This window comes from Phyllobates terribilis, unplaced genomic scaffold (assembly GCF_046119375.1).
Source record: "Phyllobates terribilis strain yellow unplaced genomic scaffold, ASM4611937v1 Scaffold_4__5_contigs__length_816908805, whole genome shotgun sequence".
In the NCBI taxonomy this organism is placed as follows: domain Eukaryota; kingdom Metazoa; phylum Chordata; class Amphibia; order Anura; family Dendrobatidae; genus Phyllobates; species Phyllobates terribilis.
The window spans coordinates 681299006-681320257 of record NW_027362764.1 but is presented as its reverse complement, the minus strand read 5'-3'; the positions used below and the strand labels follow the sequence as shown (position 1 = coordinate 681320257).

The 21252-nt window shown below is 48.2% G+C and overlaps 5 pseudogenes; 4 read left to right on the top strand and 1 right to left on the bottom strand.

Annotated features, from left to right (window-relative positions):
* Positions 1-1090: 1090 nt before the first annotated feature.
* On the top strand, positions 1091-1210 carry LOC141269963 (5S ribosomal RNA; annotated as a pseudogene).
* Positions 1211-14946: 13736 nt separating this feature from the next.
* LOC141270266 (5S ribosomal RNA) lies at positions 14947-15066 on the top strand (annotated as a pseudogene).
* Positions 15067-15987: 921 nt separating this feature from the next.
* LOC141268978 (5S ribosomal RNA) lies at positions 15988-16096 on the top strand (annotated as a pseudogene).
* Positions 16097-16702: 606 nt separating this feature from the next.
* Positions 16703-16822, top strand: LOC141268685 (5S ribosomal RNA; annotated as a pseudogene).
* Positions 16823-19081: 2259 nt separating this feature from the next.
* Positions 19082-19201, bottom strand: LOC141268818 (5S ribosomal RNA; annotated as a pseudogene).
* Between the last annotated feature and the right edge of the window lie 2051 nt (positions 19202-21252).

The window sequence follows — 21252 nt, the reverse complement described above, 5'->3', positions numbered from 1 at the left end:
AAAAAAATGTATCTATTTATTCTTGCATTGTCCATTAAAAAGAATCAGATTGCAGCAGGTACATACAATAATTAGTTATAAAGTAATTGTCCATTTGTCCATAATTAGCTTAATTGTTGAGATTCACCCATCTTTCCTTGGATCCTGGCTGGTAAATCATGTCTTTGTCCAGCATGTGTCCAGGCCTACATGTCATCTGCTTCTCAGCATGAAGATTCTGTGTCTTGTGGGGTGGGCAGAGCAAGAGAGCCCCCCCTTTCTGTACCATAGGCTTTTATAGCCAGTCGTATGGACACCTGTTCTACATATGGTAGTGAACGAAAAATACACACGCAAATAGCGCATGTCAACTAGACACGATGGCTGAGGCATAGAACTCAGAAAAATGATTATCGATTAACATTCCAAATGAATTTCCATAATTAACCATTTAACAGAGACCGCCTGGGAATGCCAGGTGCTGTAGGCTTTTGCTTTTTCCTTCCTTCCACCAGCAGGGGCCACTCTCTTCTATGCCTTTTTTCCATTCCCTTTCACAAGTGCACACATTCATTCTCTTTTATTTTTTTCATTTTCTTTCTCTCTTGCGCTACTTCATCTCTGCAAAATACCAGCATCCTTCTGATCACCGTGGGCCTCCAGCATTGTTGCTTCTTTAATTTTAATACTAGGCTCCTTTTCACCAGGACCAGCGTCTCCCGCGTGGCTGGAGGCAACCACCGGTAACCCCAAGCAGAAGACCTTTGCAGGCAACACGACCCTCCCCCCTGAAGAGCAGCTGAAAGTCACTGGCAACCATCTCACCCTCTTCCTTCATTCACCCCTGGACGTCTCGCTCCGCCTCCAAGTTACGGGTCCAGCTTGCTCTTTCTGTCACATTACCGCGATGAAGGGTTTAGCCTGCAGGAGACCCTGCGCTGAGACATTTTTGAAGACACCTGATGCGGCGGGTGAATCACTGCTAAACAAACCACACCGGTAGGGACGGCACAGCCTTTGCATTGACCCTTTGGAGCCCGCCCCGTCACGGCCAGATTGCTCGCCACAAAGCGATCCTGAGAAAGGCTGGCCGGGCGATGGATCGAGCAGCGTCTACTAGCCATACCACCTTGGATACGCCCTATCTCGCCTGATCTCAGAAGCAAAGCAGGGCTGGGCTCGGACAGTACTTGGATGGGAGACCTCCTGGGAGCACCGGGTGCTGTAGAACATTTTGATGACGTTTTGCCCTACTGCCCATCTCGGCTAGCATGGAACGGCGCCTTACCGGACACCGACCTTAAGTAACTTAGATGATGGAAGCCCAAGGCCTCTGAGCCAGTTTGCAGCTAAGTACGCTACCCCGCCGCCTTCACGCAGGCCTGACACCGAGCTCCTTGCCACGGCTAGGAGTGCTTATTGACTCCGCAGCTCGCCGTGTGGAAATGATGGCTTTAAAAGCACCCGGGGCCGTGAAGGGGCCAGGCTTTCAGCAGTTGCCCAGGGAAGGTTTTGGATGCCGGCCGCCTAGCGAGGGCCAGCAGAAGTAACATGTTTCTCTGCAAAGAAGCTTGTGTAACCAAGCCAGACGGCTGACAAAGAGCTAACCTCAGGGCAAGGAAGGAATTGGGGAGGGGGGGTATTCCTGCTAGGGCCCTGAAATCATAAAACAGGCAGGAGAGTCTGACGCATGGTGACGGAGAGGTTGTAGGGGCAGATAGGGGGTGTTGTCACGTGCGAGCACGTGTGCATCCTGGCTTGTGTGTGACAGTGCGCTTCCTAGGTGTGGCGCGCTGCAGACAGTCAAAGGGATTGTTCCCTTTCATTAAAAGTTAATCCCCGGCTGCAGCCTATTAGAAAGCAACTAACTGCGCTCTACTCACCCTACCCGGGTCTACCGGTGACTCTCGCCTCTGCTCCCGGCTTGTGGCATTGGCCGTGAAGCTGACGTACCGTCGACAGCGCTGCAGCCGATCAGTGAGCTCGGCGGCTCTGAGTGGGGCGTTGTGTCTACACGACCTTTTAAATAAGCCAGAAAAAAAATTGAAGAGAAGGGAAAGCACAAAAGGACCTGGTCTTGCTGAGCACTGGAAAGGGCAGCCGGCAGCCAGACGTCAAAGTAGAAAAGCAGCAAGTGAGAGGCATGTCTCTGCCTACTGCCACACCACCCTGAACATGCCCGAACCCATCTGATCTTGGAAGCTAAGCAGGGTCGGGCCTGGTTAGTAGTGTTGAGCCACCCCCGTAGTGTTCGAGTTCGGTTCGGTTCGTTGAACACCCGTGTGTTCGCCGAACTGTTCGTCGAACTGTTCGTCGAACACCTTCGAACACCGTTAAAACCAATGGCAGGCAAACAAAAACACATAGAAACACATAGGAAACACCTTCAAAGGTGTCCAAAAGCTGACAAACTGCTCAGAAGACATAACTAACACATGGAAAAGTGACAAGTACATATAGTCATGCGAAAATAAAAGAGGTGGAGGAGTAAAATGAGGGGGAGACACAGATATAGGCATGTCATGCCCTTCTAAAATCCAAAAAGTGAGAAGCCGAGACGGCCAGTCCGCTCCTGCCCGTGCCACCTCCGTGTCGCCGGCTTTGTGCCAGAGCCGCGGTGAACCTGATGGCCAGCCCCCCTCTCCCAATACTGGTGCCTGTCCGCTGGTGGGTCGAGCGAGCCCCCCTGTGGTGGAGGCAGCTCTAAGCTTTTTAATTTAAATTGTCTCTCTAATTTGAATGAATACACTTTAAATCCATTTACAAGGATCTATTGGAGGCCAAGTCTCATGCCAGCAGCCGCGTAATTCCAGCTCCAGTAGCGTCCACTAAAGCTGCTGCAGTTAAAAAGCTTTTATAAGGATCGAGCTCGGCTGTCATCCGCAAGGCATCCTACTGCCAGTCCGAGACCCTATGCCTTGGGGTGCCTCCTGATGCTCTTCACTGAGTATCCCGTGGTCCCGAAGCAGTTCCTTTGAAAAAATGAAGTGTCCAAACTACAGGTGGTGTAGCTTGCTTAACAGCCGGGATAATCCGCTGATTAGTAGACCCTGCTACTAGGCACAAAGTATTTCCTGGGCTAGATGCAGTTAAAAATTTGTAATTAGATACTCTCGTTGGATGCTGAGAAAGCATTCCATAGAGTCTCCTGGCACGCCATATATGATTCTCTTGAAAAGCTTGGGGTAGGGGTCTAGGGGACCCTTTTATAGCCAAAATCACGGCCCTGTATCACAATACGTCACCTAGGCTGAAGATAAATGGAACTGTAGCACCCTGAGGGCTCGGTTGCTACAGAGGTATTGCACCTCACCCAGAGGTGTGATATCTCACTCTCAGGTAAGGATGGAGTGTGGATCAGGACCCGACACCTGCATGCATTACACCACATTGCCGTGGGGCAGGGCGACCAATATGCCTCTGAGATGGGCACGACAGTCCCTGTCCCTGGCTGGAGTGGGGGGAGGGAACACTGAGGAAGGGGAACCCTGTAGTGCAGGAGCAGGGAGGAAGCAGTTCCTGGGTGCATTGAGAAGGGAGTATAAAAGGTGGGCACCATCTTAGTTCAGTGCAGAGAAGTCTGAGCAGAAGTGGCAGGGAGCAGGGGCTCTGCATGAGCTCTGCTCCGGAGGTGGGCCTAGTAACAGAGGCCCAGGCTTGGAAGAGGGAGAAGGAAGGAAGAGGAGCGGAGAAGGCTCCAGGAACGAGGAATGAAGGGATCCCAGGGGTGCGGACGGGCGAGTCGCCACCGCACGCCCGAATCCACCTGCGTGGAGGGGTCAGGCCAAAGGGGGAGACCGGTCCCTGAAACTAGTGGAGGCAGGAAACGACCCTCTGCTAGAAACCGGAGACTGTGACATTTTATGTGGCGCAGCCCCTCGCTACACCCGCTAGGAAGGCACCACATAGGGTCAGGGAAACTGGCGCCAAGTTTACCAAGAGGAGGCCCGAGGCAGCCGGACAGAAGGGTTGGTAAGAAAGGCCAGACAAAGGACACACAAAGGGGGTCCTGTGAAGCGCTCCAAAGTTATCTGGGAGTTGTCTGAGCCCCTCACCTGGTGAGCACAGTACGACGTGGGCAGCCGTTACCTGCAGACGTGGTCTGGATAATAAGAACTGTGAGTAAAGGCCCTGGACTGCATCACTGACTCTGTGTCGTTACTGCTGCTGCCCTGCACCATCACCCCCATCCTCCGCACACACTGCCCTGAGGCTATACTCCTCCCGTGGGGAGTTATGCTACGCTCTGCTGCACCCACAACACCAGCCTCAGCGGTCTGCCCTGCAGCGGCGGTTCACTCTGACCGCAATCCACGGGTGGCGTAGTCGGACATTTAAACATCAAAACCACATAAATAGTTCCGCCACTGGTTTGACCACCCTGAGCCACAGACCGGGTCGCCGCCACGAAGACTACAACCACCAGCATCCACCAAAAAGGGTCCGGCTTCGGGTGTCCCAAGGCCCAGGGGGTGCATCAGAACATTTTCATCACCTTTCACAATCACCAATGGGACAAGGCAGGGATGTCCTCTGTCCCCTCTCTTATACATCCTAGTGACGGAGCACCTGCTCTCATCAATTCGCCATAACCCCAATATTAGGTGGATTGAGGTGGGAGGCACCGAGTACAAGTGCTCTCTATTTGCTGATGATGTCCTAGTATATATCACTCAATCACATATATCCATCCATGCTGTTATGGCTGAAATAGATCACTTTGTTACATGGTCAAATTTTAAAATCAATGCAGCGAAGTCTGACGCCCTCGATGTCTCCCTCCCCAAATCCATATAGGATTCCATCCAGTCCAACTTTCCCTTTGCCTGGCCCTCACAGGGTATCAAATACTTAGGAATTCCTATTCATAGAGACCTCTCCCATCTATGTTATCTTAATTTTGGGCCCTTTATTGAACAATTCCATACAGACCACGGTTGGCAAGTTAGAACTGTAAGATTCACTACGTGAACCACTGGTGTTTTGTGGAAAAGCACATGTACACTGCGTTCCAAATTATTATGCAAAAAGTGTTTAGGAGTGATAAGGGAAGAATTTGTTTGTTTGTCAGTTAAACTCATTGATGGTGATGTGTGTCAGGGCTCTTTATATCACTGTAAGCAATTGCAGACACCTGTGCTAATTAGTTTGGCAGGTGTGTCCAATGAAAGGCAAGACTACTTAAGAAGGCTGTCTCACATTATTAAGCAGCCTACATTTTCTGCCAAAATGGGAAAGAAAAAGGATGTGTCGGCTGCTGAGAAGCAACAAATTGTGGAGTGTTTAGGTCAAGGCATGACTACAATCAACATTGTGCGATGATCAGGATGAAGTGTCTTGGCAATCAAGAAGTATGTAGCTGATTCACAGTACACACGTGTGCGTGCTGATAAGGGCAAATTGAGGAGTCTTTCCTACAGGCAATTACGTCAGGTTGAAAGAGCAGCGGCAAAAAAGCCTTGTCATAGCAGCAGACAAGTTTTTGAAGCTGCTTGTGCCTCCAACGTCCCCCGAACAACAAGATGCAGGGTCCTTCAGAGGTTTGCAGCTGTGCATACGCCATCCTGTCGACCTCCTCTATCCACTTCACACAAGCAGAAACGGCTCCAGTGGGCCAAACATTACATGAAGACTGATTTCAAAACTGTTTTGTTCACGGATTAGTGCCGTGCAGCGCTCGATGGTCCAGATGGATGGAGTGGAGGATGGCTGGTTGATGGACACCCCACGCAAACACGGCTACAGCGCCAACAAGGAGGAGGTGGAGTAATGTTTTGGGCTGGAATCATGGGGAGAGAGATTGTCGGCACCTTTAGGATCCCTGAAGGCGCTAAAGATGAACTCCATAATGTATGTGGATTTTCTCAAACAGCACTTCCTGCCATGGTTCAAGAAGAAGAACCGTGTATTTCACAGCAAGATCATTTTTCTGCATGATAATGCACCATCTCATGCTGCACATAAAACATCTGCATCTCTGGCTGATATGGGCATAAAAGGGGACAAACTTATGGTGTGACCCCCATGCTCCCCTGACCTGTACCCCATTCAGAACCTTTGGAGCATCATTAAAAGGAGTGTCTATGATGGCGGGAGGCAGTTCACATCTAAGCAACAGCTCTGGGAGGGTATTCTGTCCTCATGCAAAACAATTGAAGCAGAAACCATCCAAAACCTGACAAATTCAATGGACGAGAGAGTTCAGAAGCTCCTTTCGAACAAGGGGTCCTATGTGAAAATGTAACATCACCTAGAATAAAGTTTTGAGTTGAAAACTGTTTGATTTCAGTTTCTAACAACCTGCTAATGCTTATAATTTCAAAAATGGCCATTTTTTTGGTCTTTATTAAAATGAAAAGGTTGATTGAAAAGTTTGGGGGATCTAAGAGTGTGGCAACCCAGTAGTCATGACTACTTCGAATTCTGACAATATGAGGGTCATGCTGCAGGTAGTGCAGCAAGAAGGCACTTATGTGTCTTGCGCATCTCGGAGCCCCAAAATTATTTTCCGGGCTAGATGCAGCTAAAAATTATTATTAATTTTAAATCTGGTGAAGCTTTAGTATAGATGGCCTAATAGGATCAGTGCTGCACACTGCTACAAAGCCCAAATTATTTTCCAGCCAAGATACAGATAAACATGATTAGTAATTTGAAAGCTTAAAACGGTTGGTAGGGTGATTTTAACCAATCATCAAGCTTTTACTCTCCCCAGGATGACACAGGGGTAGAAAAGTCGTTTCGGATCCATGATTTGTTCATCTTTATGAACGTGAGTCTGTCTACATTATCAGTGGAGAGCCGCGTGCGCTTATCTGTCAGCACACCAACAGCAGCGCTGAACACACGTTCAGACAGAACGCTGGCTGCGGGGCATGACAAGATCTCCAAGGCGTAAGTGGCTAGCTCCGGCCATTTATCCAGATTGGAAGCCCAAAAAGAGCAAGGGTCCAGTGACACAGTCGTGGCTTCAATGTTTACTTGGAGATACTCCTGTACCATCGTCTCTAGGCGTTGACTATGTGTCAGACTTCTTGTCTCCTGTGGCCTTGCAAAGGATGGGCTAAAAAAGTGGTGAAATCATTCCGCAAAATTGATGTTACCAGCAGATACTGTGGTTCTGTTACGGTTTGAGTGCTGAACACTTGACGGTCCCACGGTTGGCAAGTTGGAACTGTGAGATTCACTACGTGCACCACTGGTATTTTGTGGAAAAGCACATGTAAGATTCTGCAACAGTCTCTGCTGATACTCCTGCATGCGTGCATCCCTTTCTATGGCAGGAATAATTTCTGCAAATTTACTTTTGTACCGGGGATCTAACAGTGTGGCAACCCAGTAGTCAGGATTATTTCTAATTCTCACAATTCGAAGGTCATGTTGCAGGTAGTGCAGCAAGAAGGCACTCATGTGTGTTGCGCATCCAGGAGCACCAAGTCCCTGTTGTGTTGGTGGCGAGGTAACAATCATGCTTCCTTCCTCTGTCCTCTCCCCCCAACCTCGCACAACAGAAATGTGATCAAGGTCTCCCTCATCTGATGAGTCTTCCATCAGTTCGTCCTCCACTTCTTCCTGGGCTCCTGCACCTTCCTCACTAGTTTGGCTGCTACCATGCGCCCTGGTAAAACCATCTCCCCCACCCTCACATGCCTGCCGCCTTGGTGCTGCCGACCGTCTGGACCTTGCAGATGTTAGCCCTTCCGCATACAACTCCTCCTCCTCTACTTCCTCCACCTCCTCTTGTGCCACCACCTGACTCCGAATTCTGTTTAACATGTGCTCCAACATGTAGATCACCGGAATAGTCATGCTGATAATGGCATCGTCAGCACTAAACATCTTCGTCGCCATTTCAAAACTGTGCAGAAGGGTGCATAGGTCCCTGATCTGAGACCACTCCTCCAGCGTGATTTGCCCCACCTCTGAATCTCGTTGGCCCAGGCTATACGTCAGAACGTATTGCACCAGGGCTTGTCGGTGCTGCCACAGTCGCTGCAACATGTGCAGAGTTGAATTCCACCGGGTAGGCACATCGCATTTTAGCCGGTGAAGTGGCAGGCCCAACGACTTCTGTAGAGATGTAAGTCGCTGAGCTGCGGGATGCGAACGGCGGAAGTGAGCACACAGCGACCGTGCCCTCTGCAGAAGGCCATCTAGTCTGGGATAGTGGGCTAAAAATTGCTGGACAACCAGGTTCAACACGTGAGCCATACAAGGCACGTGTGTGACATTGCCCCGGCGAAGGGCCGCACCCCGGTTTGCAGCATTGTTGCACACGGCCTTCCCTGGTTTCAGGTCCAGTGGAGACAACCATTCATGAAATTGTTTCTCCAGAGCTGACCACAACTCCTCAGTTGTGTGACTCACATTTCCCAGACATTTCAATGTAAAAACCGCCTGATGACGTTGAGCCCTACTGCCAGCATAGTAAGGAGGTGTGCAGGATCCCTTCTGCGCAGTTAGAAAGCTTGTGGCATGACCAGACAGGCTTTGGGTGCAGGTGGAAGACCGAGAGGAGGTTGAGGAGGCAGAAGCAGTGGAGGAACTTTGACATAAAGAGGATTGACGCACAACTCGTGGGGACGGCAAGACTTGGACAGCAGCCCCTTGTCCTGCTGTCACCATAGTTACCCAGTGCCCAGTCAGCGACATGTAACGCCCCTGTCCATGCCTACTCGTCCAAGTGTCTGTGGTGAAATGCACCCTGTCACACACAGAGTTTCTCAAAGAAGCGGTGATGTTGTGTGCGACATGCTGTTGGAGCGCAGGCACACCTTTCTTTGAGAAGTAGTGCCGACTGGGCATCTGGTACTGGGGCACTGCGACGGACATAAGGTCTCGAAAATCCTCTGTGTCCACCAGGCGGAAAGGCAGCATTTCTGTAGCCAAGAGCTTGCAGATGGTGAAATTCAACCTGTTAGCTTTTTCATGGCTAGGAGGAAATGGTCTTTTACTTGTCCACATCTGAGGGACTGAGGGCTGGCTATTGTGCTTAGACGGGGTTGATAAGGGTGTCCCCGGCAAACTGCCGGTCTGTGAGGAAGATGCAGGCGGACATGTTAGGTTGCCTTGATCCAAAGGTGGTGCTATCGATGTCGGACAGCGCTCAACACCAGCTGGTGTTACCACCTCCAAAGAAAATGATGACCTGCCAATCACGCTGGCTGTTGCGGGTAAAGAGGTGGCAGGTCTGCGCCCCAAAACAGGTGTGACTGCTGTCCCCCCAGTCACAGAGGATGAAGAGGCCGCGGATGCACAAGATATGGCAGACGGTGGTTGGCCCGGCCGGCTAGGCCGCATTGTAGCACACTGAGCTTCCCACTGCAACTTATGCTTCATGTCCATGTGCCGGTTCATGCATGAAGTACTCAAACTATGTATTTTTTGGCCTCTACTTAGCTTTTGCTGACAAATGTTACAGATAACACGAGTTGGGTCATCTTTATCGATCTGAAAAAATGCCCAGGCTATGCAAGGCTTAGCACCCATGCGACCTGAAGAGCCACCACGACTTGTGGTGAGAGGCAAAGTTGTGTTTGAGGATGCAGTTGTTGACGTGCTTCCAGTACTACGTCTCTGTCCAGGAAGGCGCAACCTGACCTCGTCGTCACTAGCATCTTCCTCCACCTCCTCTGCTGACCTCATCTCTTGGCTGACTGTGGGTTGACAGTAAGTGGGATCTCCAACCTCATCATCATCACCCTGTGCGTTATCACACCCGTCGTCCTCAGAGCCAACCTGTTCCTGCCCTGACAAAAAACTAAAGTTGTCGCTCCAATCAGGTATTTGAGTCTTATCATCGTCTTCCTCATTGTCTCCACCAACAGGAGTTACAGTTTGGGAATGAGGGTCTACATTATGGTCAGAACCTTCTGCGTCTGGTCCTGGATCCGACTCATAAAGATTCTGGGCATCAGTGCAGATCATTTCCTCGTCTGGATTCACAGAAGCGCTGGAGTCAACCTCTGATTCCCAGGCTATAGTATGAGTAAACAGCTCTGCAGACTCAACCATCTGTTCTACCTCATACTCAGACGGGCAGCTGGAGATTTTGGAGCTGTGAGGAAGCAAGTGCGATTGGGGTGACACCTTTGAGGACTGGAGTATTTGTGATGTTGAAGTTGATGTGGAGGAGAGCCCACTTAAAGGAGCACTTGATATCCGTTGAAGCACCTGCTGTTTTTGTGCCTCATCTGGAATTTGTAGCGATTGGCGTGGCCATAAGAAAGGGATCTTATCACATTGTCCGCTAAAAGAAGTAGACATTTTAGTTTGGCTGGAAGATGGTCTTTCTTCTGCAGATGTTACTGTTGCTTTAACACCTACCCCACGGACACAACCTTTTTTCCCCTTCCCAATACGCCTATTCCCCTTTCCACCAGCAGCAGGCCTTTTTCCACTCATTTTGGTGGTTAACTAATTCACAACTCTGGAGTTGTTTGCACAAAAAAACAATGGATGGGAACCGAGCAGAGCTGAGTGGCCAAACTGTGGTATTAGGCCAAAACTATTGGCTGGGTTAGATGCAGAAAAAAATTATATTCAATTTGCAACCTGATGGAGGTCTGTATAGATGGATTAATAGAACAAGTCCCACACACAGCTAGAAGCCCAATATTTTTTCAGAGGTAGATGCAGAAAAAAATATATTCAGTTTGCAACCTGATGGAGGTCAGTATAGATGGACTAATACAACAAGTCCCACACACAGCTAGAAGCCCAATATTTTTTCAGAGGTAGAGCAGAAAAAAATATATTCAGTTTGCAACCTGATGGAGGTCAGTATAGATGGACTAATACAACAAGTCCCACACACAGCTAGAAGCCCAATATTTTTTCAGAGGTAGATGCAGAAAAAAATATATTCAGTTTGCAACCTGATGGAGATCTGTATAGATGGATTAATAGAACAAGTCCCACACACAGCTAGAAGCCCAATATTTTTTCAGAAGTAGATGCAGAAAAAAATATATTCAGTTTGCAACTTGATGGAGGTCAGTATAGATGGACTAATACAACAAGTCCCACACACAGCTAGAAGCCCAATATTTTTTCAGAGGTAGATGCAGAAAAAAATATATTCAGTTTGCAACCTGATGGAGGTCAGTATAGATGGACTAATACAACAAGTCCCACACACAGCTAGAAGCCCAATATTTTTTCAGAGGTAGATGCAGAAAAAAATATATTCAGTTTGCAACCTGATGGAGGTCTGTATAGATGGATTAATAGAACAAGTCCCACACACAGCTAGAAGCCCAATATTTTTCAGAGGTAGATGCAGAAAAAAATATATTCAGTTTGCAACCTGATGCAGGTCTGTATAGATGGATTAATAGAACAAGTCCCACACACAGCTAGAAGCCCAATATTTTTTCAGAGGTAGATGCAGAAAAAAATATATTCAGTTTGCAACCTGATGGAGGTCTGTATAGATGGATTAATAGAACAAGTCCCACACACAGTTAGAAGCCCAATATTTTTTCAGAGCTAGATGCAGAAAAAAATATATTCAGTTTGCAACCTGATGCAGGTCTGTATAGATGGATTAATAGAACAAGTCCCACACACAGCTAGAAGCCCAATATTTTTTCAGAGGTAGATGCAGAAAAAAATATATTCAGTTTGCAACCTGATGGAGGTCAGTATAGATGGACTAATACAACAAGTCCCACACACAGCTAGAAGCCCAATATTTTTTCAGAGGTAGATGCAGAAAAAAATATATTCAGTTTGCAACCTGATGGAGGTCAGTATAGATGGACTAATACAACAAGTCCCACACACAGCTAGAAGCCCAATATTTTTTCAGAGGTAGATGCAGAAAAAAATATATTCAGTTTGCAACCTGATGGAGATCTGTATAGATGGATTAATAGAACAAGTCCCACACACAGCTAGAAGCCCAATATTTTTTCAGAAGTAGATGCAGAAAAAAATATATTCAGTTTGCAACCTGATGGAGGTCAGTATAGATGGACTAATACAACAAGTCCCACACACAGCTAGAAGCCCAATATTTTTTCAGAGGTAGATGCAGAAAAAAATATATTCAGTTTGCAACCTGATGGAGGTCAGTATAGATGGACTAATACAACAAGTCCCACACACAGCTAGAAGCCCAATATTTTTTCAGAGGTAGATGCAGAAAAAAATATATTCAGTTTGCAACCTGATGCAGGTCTGTATAGATGGATTAATAGAACAAGTCCCACACACAGCTAGAAGCCCAATATTTTTCAGAGGTAGATGCAGAAAAAAATATATTCAGTTTGCAACCTGATGCAGGTCTGTATAGATGGATTAATAGAACAAGTCCCACACACAGCTAGAAGCCCAATATTTTTTCAGAGGTAGATGCAGAAAAAAATATATTCAGTTTGCAACCTGATGGAGGTCTGTATAGATGGATTAATAGAACAAGTCCCACACACAGCTAGAAGCCCAATATTTTTTCAGAGGTAGATGCAGAAAAAAATATATTCAGTTTGCAACCTGATGGAGGTCAGTATAGATGGACTAATACAACAAGTCCCACACACAGCTAGAAGCCCAATATTTTTTCAGAGGTAGATGCAGAAAAAAATATATTCAGTTTGCAACCTGATGGAGGTCAGTATAGATGGACTAATACAACGAGTCCCACACACAGCTAGAAGCCCAATATTTTTTCAGAGGTAGATGCAGAAAAAAATATATTCAGTTTGCAACCTGATGGAGGTCAGTATAGATGGACTAATACAACAAGTCCCACACACAGCCAGAAGCCCAATATTTTTTCAGAGGTAGATGCAGAAAAAAATATATTCAGTTTGCAACCTGATGGAGGTCTGTATAGATGGATTAATAGAACAAGTCCCACACACAGCTGGAAGCCCAATATTTTTTCATAGGTAGTTGCAGAAAAAAATATATTCAGTTTGCAACCTGATGGAGGTCTGTATAGATGGATTAATAGAACAAGTCCCACACACAGCTAGAAGCCCAATATTTTTTCAGAGGTAGATGCAGAAAAAAATATATTCAGTTTGCAACCTGATGGAGGTCTGTATAGATGGATTAATAGAACAAGTCCCACACACAGCTAGAAGCCCAATATTTTTTCAGAGGTAGATGCAGAAAAAAATATATTCAGTTTGCAACCTGATGGAGGTCTGTATAGATGGATTAATAGAACAAGTCCCACACACAGCTAGAAGCCCAATATTTTTTCAGAGGTAGATGCAGAAAAAAATATATTCAGTTTGCAACCTGATGGAGGTCTGTATAGATGGATTAATAGAACAAGTCCCACACACAGCTAGAAGCCCAATATTTTTTCAGAGCTAGATGCAGAAAAAAATTATATTCAATTTGCAACCTGATGGAGGTCAGTATAGATGGACTAATAGAATGATGCTATGCCCAAAAGATTTTACTTCACTAGGTGCAGTAAAAAAATTGGTATTCTATACACAGGTGGTATATCTTGCAACACAGATAGGCTACTCCACTGACTAACACACTCTGCAATAGGCCAAAAAGGATTAGCTTTGCTAGATTCAGCCAAATGCTGTGAAAAAAACTTGCACAGCACTGGCACAGACCTGCCTGGCAAAAACTGATAGGAACTGATGTAACCTAGTCCTGAAAAGGACTCCAATTACAATTAGTCTTTACTCTCACAATCTATCTATTTAAGAGCACAGACCTGCCTGATAAAAGTCGTAGGAAATGCTGTAACCTAGTCCTTAAAAGGACTGCAATCACAATTATTCCCTACTCCCAAGCTATCTGTAGATTTGTGCGAAAATTGGCTTGAAATTAACAAGCAACAGCGGTGCCGTCTAACACGCAGCTGCAGCAGTGAGAAAATGGTGGCGACGGGGAAAATGGCTTGGTCTTATAGGGCAAGGACATGTGACATACACTGCCAATGACACATGCCCTTGCTTGTGTGAAAAAAAGCACTTCGCTCCGTGTGTGCGCTGCTGATAGGCTGACAGATTGCACCTCCGCACTGCAAATGCGGGAAAGAGAAAAAAAAATGGAGATCTTCATTGTTCCTGCAGAGATCCATCCCCTGCCCCTCCCCCCACCCCGCTGTACACTCAAACTGCGTATTAACATTAATTTTCATCATTACTGAGAAAAAATCCAGTTATGATTTTGGTGCACGAACAGTTATTGAACATAACCTCGAACAGCCGAATTTTTCTCAAATTGTTTGTGTTCGCCGAACGGCTCGAACACCGCCCAAAACAGCTCGAATTTGAGATTGGCGAACAGTTCGAGTAGAACAACGCTCATCTCTACTGGTTAGTACTTGGATGGGAGACCGCCTGGGAATACCAGGTGCTGTAGGCTTTTGCTTTTTCCTTCCTTCCACCAGCAGGGAGCACTCTCTTCTATGCCTTTTTTCCATTCCCTTTCACAAGTGCACACATTCATTCTCTTTTCTTTTTTTCATTTGCTTTCTCTCTTGCGCTATTTCATCTCTGCAAAATACCAGCATCCTTCTGATCACCGTGGGCCTCCAGCATTGTTGCTTCTTTACTTTTAATACTAGGCTCCTTTTCACCAGGAACAGCGTCTCCCGCGTGGCTGGAGGCAACCACCGGTAACCCCAAGCAGAAGACCTATGCAGGCAGCACGACCCTCCCCCCTGAAGAACAGCTCAAAGTCACTGGCAACCATCTCACCCTCTTCCTTCATTCACCCCTGAACGTCTCGCTCCGCCCCCAAGTTACGGGTCCAGCTTGCTCTTTCTGTCACATTACCGCGATGAAGGGTTTAGCCTGCAGGAGACCATGCGCCGAGACATTTTTGAAGACACCTGATGCGGCGGGTGAATCACTGCTAAACAAACCACACCTGTAGGGACGGCACAGCCTTTGCATGGACCCTTCGGAGCCCGCCCCGTCACGGCCAGATTGCTCGCCACCAAGCGATCCTGAGAAAGGCTGGCCGGACGATGGATCGAGCATCGGCTACTGGCCATACCACCTTGGATACGCCCGATCTCGACTGATCTCGGAAGCAAGGCAGGGCTTGGCTCGGACAGTTCTTGTATGGGAGACCTCCTGGGAACACCGGGTGCTGTAGACCATTTTGATGACGTTTTGCCCTACTGCCCAGCTCGGCTAGCATGGAACGGCGCCTTGCCGGACACTGACCTTAAGTAACTTAGATGATGGAAGCCCCAAGGCCTCTGAGCCAGTTGGCAGCTAAGTACGCTACCACGCAGGCCTGACACCGAGCTCCTTGCCACGGCTAGAAGTGCTTATTGACTCCGCAGCTCGCCGTGTGGAAATGATGGCGTTAAAAGCACCCGGGGCCGTGAAGGGGCCAAGCTTTCAGCAGGTGCCCAGGGAAGGTTTTGGATGCCGGCCGTCTAGCGAGGTCCAGCAGAAGTAACATGTTTCTCTGCAAAGAAGCTTGTGTAACCAAGCCAGACGGCTGAAAAAGAGCTAACCTCAGGGCAAGGAAGGTGCGGAAGGAATTGGGGAGGGGGGGCTGATTCCTGCTAGGGCCCTGAAATCATAAAACAGGCAGGAGAGTCTGACGCATGGTGACGGAGAGGTTGTAGGGGCAGATAGGGGGTGTTGTCACGTGCGAGCACGTGTGCATGCTGGCTTGTGTGTGAGAGTGCGCTTCCTAGGTGTGGCGCGCTGCAGACAGTTAAAGGGATTGTTCCCTTTCATTAAAAGTTAATCCCCGGCTGCAGGCTATTAGAAAGCAACTAACCGCGCTCTACTCACCCTACCCGGGTCTACCGGTGAGTCTCGCCTCTGCTCCCGGCCTGTGGCATTGGCCGTGAAGCTGACGTTCCGTCGACAGCGCTGCAGCCGATCAGTGAGCTCAGCGGCTCTGAGTGGGGCCTTCTGTCTACAAGACCTTTTAAGGAAGCCAGCAAAAAAATTGAAGAGAAGGGAAAGCACAAAAGGACCTGGTCTTGCTGAGCACTGGAAAGGGCAGCTGGCAGCCAGACTTCAAAGTAGAAAAGCAGCAAGTGAGAGGCTTGTCACCGCCTACGGCCACACCACCCTGAACACACCTGATCTCGAAAGCTAAGCAGAGTTGGGCCTGGATAGTACTTGGATAGGAGACCGCCTGGGAATACCAGGTGCTGTAGGCTTTTGCTTTTTCCTTCCTTCCACCAGCAGGGGGCACTCTCTTCTATGCCTTTTTTCCATTCCGTTTCACAAGTGCACACATTCATTCTCTTTTCTTTTCTTCATTTGCTTTCGTTCTTGCGCTATTTCATCTCTGCAAAATACCAGCATCCTTCTGATCACCGTGGGCCTCCAGCATTGTTGCTTCTTTACTTTTAATACTAGGACCAGCGTCTCCCGCGTGGCTGGAGGCAACCACCGGTAACCCCAAGCAGAAGACCTTTGCAGGCAACACGACCCTCCCCCCTGAAGAGCAGCTCAAAGTCACTGGCAACCATCTCAACCTCTTCCTTCATTCACCCCTGGACGTCTCGCTCCGCCCCCAAGTTACGGGTCCAGCTTGCTCTTTCTGTCACATTACCGCGATGAAGGGTTTAGCCTGCAGGAGACCCTGTGCCGAGACATTTTTGAAGACACCTGATGCGGCGGGTGAATCACTGCTAAACAAACCACACCTGTAGGGACGGCACAGCCTTTGCATGGACCCTTCGGAGCCCACCCCGTCACGGCCAGATTGCTCACCACCAAGCGATCCTGAGAAAGGCTGGCCGGGCGATGGATCGAGCAGCGTTTACTGGCCATACCACCTTGGATACGCCCGATCTCGTCTGATCCCGGAAGCAAAGCAGGGCTGGGCTTAGACAGTACTTGGATGGGAGACCTCCTGGGAACACCGGGTGCTGTAGATCATTTTGATGAAGTTTTGCCCTACTGCCCAGCTCGGCTAGCATGGAACGGCGCCTTGCCGTACACCGACCTTAAGTAACTTAGATGATGGAAGCCCCAAGGCCTCTGAGCCAGTTGGCAGCTAAGTACGCTACCCCGCCGACTTCACGCAGGCCTGACACAGAGCTCCTTGCCACGGCTAGGAGTGCTTATTGACTCCGCAGCTCGCCGTGTGGAAATGATGGCGTTAAAAGCACCCGGGGCCGTGAAGGGGCCAGGCTTTCAGCAGGTGCCCAGGGAAGGTTTTGGATGCCAGCCGCCTAGCGAGGGCCAGCAGAAGTAACATGTTTCTCTTTAAAGAAGCTTGTGTAAGCTTCTGCTGTGATACCGCAATTTCCTCCGGGATAAAATAAAGTATATCTTATCTTATCTTAACCAAGCCAGACGGCTGACAAAAGCTAACCTCAGTGCAAGGAAGGCAAGGAAGGTGCGGAAGGAATTGGGGAGGGGGGGTGATTCCTGCTAGGGCCCTGAAATCATAAAACAGGCAGGAGAGTCTGACGCATGGTGACGGAGAGGTTGTAGAGGCAGATAGGGGGTGTTGTCACGTGCGAGCATGTGTGCATGCTGGCTTGTGTGTGAGAGTGCGCTTCCTAGGTGTGGCGCGCTGCAGACAGTCAAAGGGATTGTTCCCTTTCATTAAAAGTTAATCCCCGGCTGCAGTCTATTAGAAAGCAACTAAACGCGCTCTACTCACCCTACCTGGGTCTACCGGTGAGTCTCGCCTCTGCTCCCGGCCTGTGGCATTGGCCGTGAAGCTGACGTTCCGTCGACAGCGCTGCAGCCGATCAGTGAGCTCAGCGGCTCTGAGTGGGGCCTTCTGTCTACAAGACCTTTTAAGGAAGCCAGCAAAAAAATTGAAGAGAAGGGAAAGCACAAAACCAGGGGAGGAGTCCTGAGGAGATAATTTGCATATTCCCACTGCATTTTGGGGTAAGTGAAGAGTCTCCGCGAGCTCAAAGAACACTGGATTTTGGCTGTTGGAGCTGAAAAGAGGACATCGGTAAACCAGGGGAGGAGTCCTGAGGAGATAATTTGCATATTCCCACTGCATTTTGGGGTAAGTGAAGAGTCTCCGCAAGCTCAAAGAACACTGGATTTTGGCTGTTGGAGCTGAAAAGAGGAAACGGTAAACCAGGGGAGGAGTCCTGAGGAGATAATTTGCATATTCCCACTGCATTTTGGGGTAAGTGAAGAGTCTCCGTGAGATCAAAGAACACTGGATTTTGGCTGTTGGAGCTGAAAAGAGGACATCGGTAAACCAGGGGAGGAGTCCTGAGGAGATAATTTGCATATTCCCACTGCTTTTCTACTTTGAAGTCTGGTTGCCGGCTGCCCTTTCCAGTGCTCAGCAAGACCAGGTCCTTTTGTGCTTTCCCTTCTCTTCAATTGTTTTGCTGGCTTCCTTAAAAGGTCTTGTAGACAGAAGGCCCCACTCAGAGCCGCTGAGCTCACTGATCGGCTGCAGCGCTGTCGACGGAACGTCAGCTTCGCGGCCAATGCCACAGGCCGGGAGTAGAGGCGAGACTCACCGGTAGACCCGGGTAGGGTGAGTAGAGCGCAGTTAGTTGCTTTCTAATAGCCTGCAGCCGGGGATTAACTTTTAATGAAAGGGAACAATCCCTTTGACTGTCTGCAGCGCGCCACACCTAGGAAGCGCACTCTCACACACAAGCCAGCATGCACACATGCTCGCACGTGACAACACCCCCTATCTGCCCCTACAACCTCTCCGTCACCATGCGTCAGACTCTCCTGCCTGTTTTATGATTTCAGGGCCCTAGCAGGAATTACCCCCCCCTCCCAAATTCCTTCCTCACCTTCCTTGCCTTCCTTGCACTGAGGTTAGCTCTTTGGCAGCCGTCTTGCTTGGTTACACAAGCTTCTTTGCAGAGAAACATGTTACTTCTGCTGGCCATCGCTAGGCGGCCGGCATCCAAAACCTTCCCTGGGCACCTGCTGAAAGCCTGGCCCCTTCACGGCCCCGGGTGCTTTTAACGCCATCATTTCCACACGGCGAGCTGCGGAGTCAATAAGCACTCCTAGCCGTGGCAAAGAGCTCGGTGTCAGGCCTGCGTGAAGGCGGCGGGGTAGCGTACTTAGCTGCCAACTGGCTCAGAGGCCTTGGGGCTTCCATCATCTAAGTTACTTAAGGTCGGTGTCCGGCAATGCGCCGTTCCATGCTAGCCGAGCTGGGCAGTAGGGCAAAACGTCATCAAAATGGTCTACAGCACCCAGTGTTCCCAGGAGGTCTCCAATTCAAGTACTGTCCGAGCCCAGCCCTGCTTTGCTTCCGAGATCAGACGAGATCGGGCATATCCAAGGTGGTATGGCCAGTAGACGCTGCTCGATCCATCGCCCGGCCAGCCTTTCTCAGGATCGCTTGATGGCGAGCAATCTGGCCGTGACGGGGCGGGCTCCAAAGGGTCCATGCAAAGGCTGTGCCGTCCCTACAGGTGTGGTTTGTTTAGCAGTGATTCACCCGCCGCATCAGGTGTCTTCAAAATGGCTCAGCGCAGGGTCTCCTGCAGGCTAAACCCTTCATCGCGGTAATGTGACAGAAAGAGCAAGCTGGACCCGTAACTTGGGGGTGGAGCGAGACATCCAGGGGTGAATGAAGGAAGAGGGTGAGATGGTTGCCAGTGACTTTGAGCTGCTCTTCAGGGGGGAGGGTCGTGTTGCCTGCAAAGGTCTTCTGCTTGGGGTTACCGGTGGTTGCCTCCAGCCAACCGGGAGATGCTGGTCCTGGTGAAAAGGAGCCTAGTATTAAAATTAAATAAGCAACAATGCTGGAGGCCCACGGTGATCAGAAGGATGCTGGTATTTTGCAGAGATGAAATAGCGCAAGAGAGAAAGCAAATGAAAAAAAGAAAAGAGAATGAAAGTGTGCACTTGTGAAAGGGAATGGAAAAAAGGCATAGAAGAGAGTGCCCCCTGCTGGTGGAAGGAAGGAAAAAGCAAAAGTCTACAGCACCTGGCATTCCCAGGCGGTCTCTGTTAAATGGTTAGTTATGGAAATTCATTTGGAATGTTAATCGATAATCATTTTTCTGAGTTCTATGCCTCAGCCATCGTGTCTAGTTGACATGCGCTATTTGTGTGTGTATTTTTGGTTCACTACCATATGTAGAACAGGTGTCCATACGACTGGCTATAAAAGCCCATGGTACAGAATGGGGGGGCTCTCTTGCTCTGCCCACCCCACAAGACACGGAATCTTCATACTGAGAAGCAGATGACATGTAGGCCTGGACACATGCTGGACAAAGACATGATTTACCAGCCAGGATCCAAGGAAAGATTGGTGAATCTCAACAATTTAGCTAATTATGGACAAATGGACAATTACTTTATTACTAATTATTGTATGTACCTGCTGCAATCTGATTCTTTTTAATGGACAATCCAAGAATAAATAGATACATTTTTTATAAGAATATCGTGATATTGATACTTTGAGAAGTCCTCAGTAGAAAAAAATAATATAGGAAGAGTATTATTTTACAATTGTGAGCCAGCCAGTCCTGTTTTTTTGCTTTTTAAATTAAGTAAGTGAATTTCTTCCGTGAACAAGGGGGGAGTCCTGACGAGCTGAACAGCTGTTGTTCACTTGTCAGTAAATTCACTAGTTTTTCACGAGAAGAAGAAAGGACCTACAGACTGAGGAAAGACAGGAAGCAGAGGTACTAACAAGGAACAGAATCACACAGGAAAAGAATCAGACGAACTGAAGACAGGACGTGCTGATAAAGAGAAGCCAAGGAATCTTAAGGTAAGCAAAATATGGATATAATTTTTTCTTTTGCTAAACAAAGTAATATTAATTTCAAAGTTAATGTAGGAGATGACATAGAAGTTTTGTGGCTCAGTTTATACAAAGAATGTGAATTGCAGAATTTACAGTTAACTTCTAAATTGGTAAATAGAGACAAACAGAAATTGAGAAATATTCTACATTTGGTAGATTTTTTTCATAGTCTTGTGTTAGAGATTTCTAAGCAGGAAAATAGTGTAGAAGTGTCAGACGGTGATACTGATTCTGACTGTAATGTGGAAAATGAACAATAAGTAAGACACGTGTCTATAACTGAAGGTGACCTTGGGTCTGACCAAGAGACGGACATACAGAAACCTGACATGGGAGGAGACATGACTGACATACGAGAAACCGACATACTAGGTGATGTGGGAGGAGACGTGAGTGACGTAGGAGGAACGGACGTACAAGAGCCACTAAAAATATCAGAGAATTCTGGAATTACCCAGGCTCAACTCCAAATTAAAATGAGGAAAAATTTGCTGAAATTATACAAAATCATGCCAAAATATGATGTCAAAATCCATGCCTGTAGAAATTCAGAGACATTTGATAAATTCTCTGATAAGTTTGATT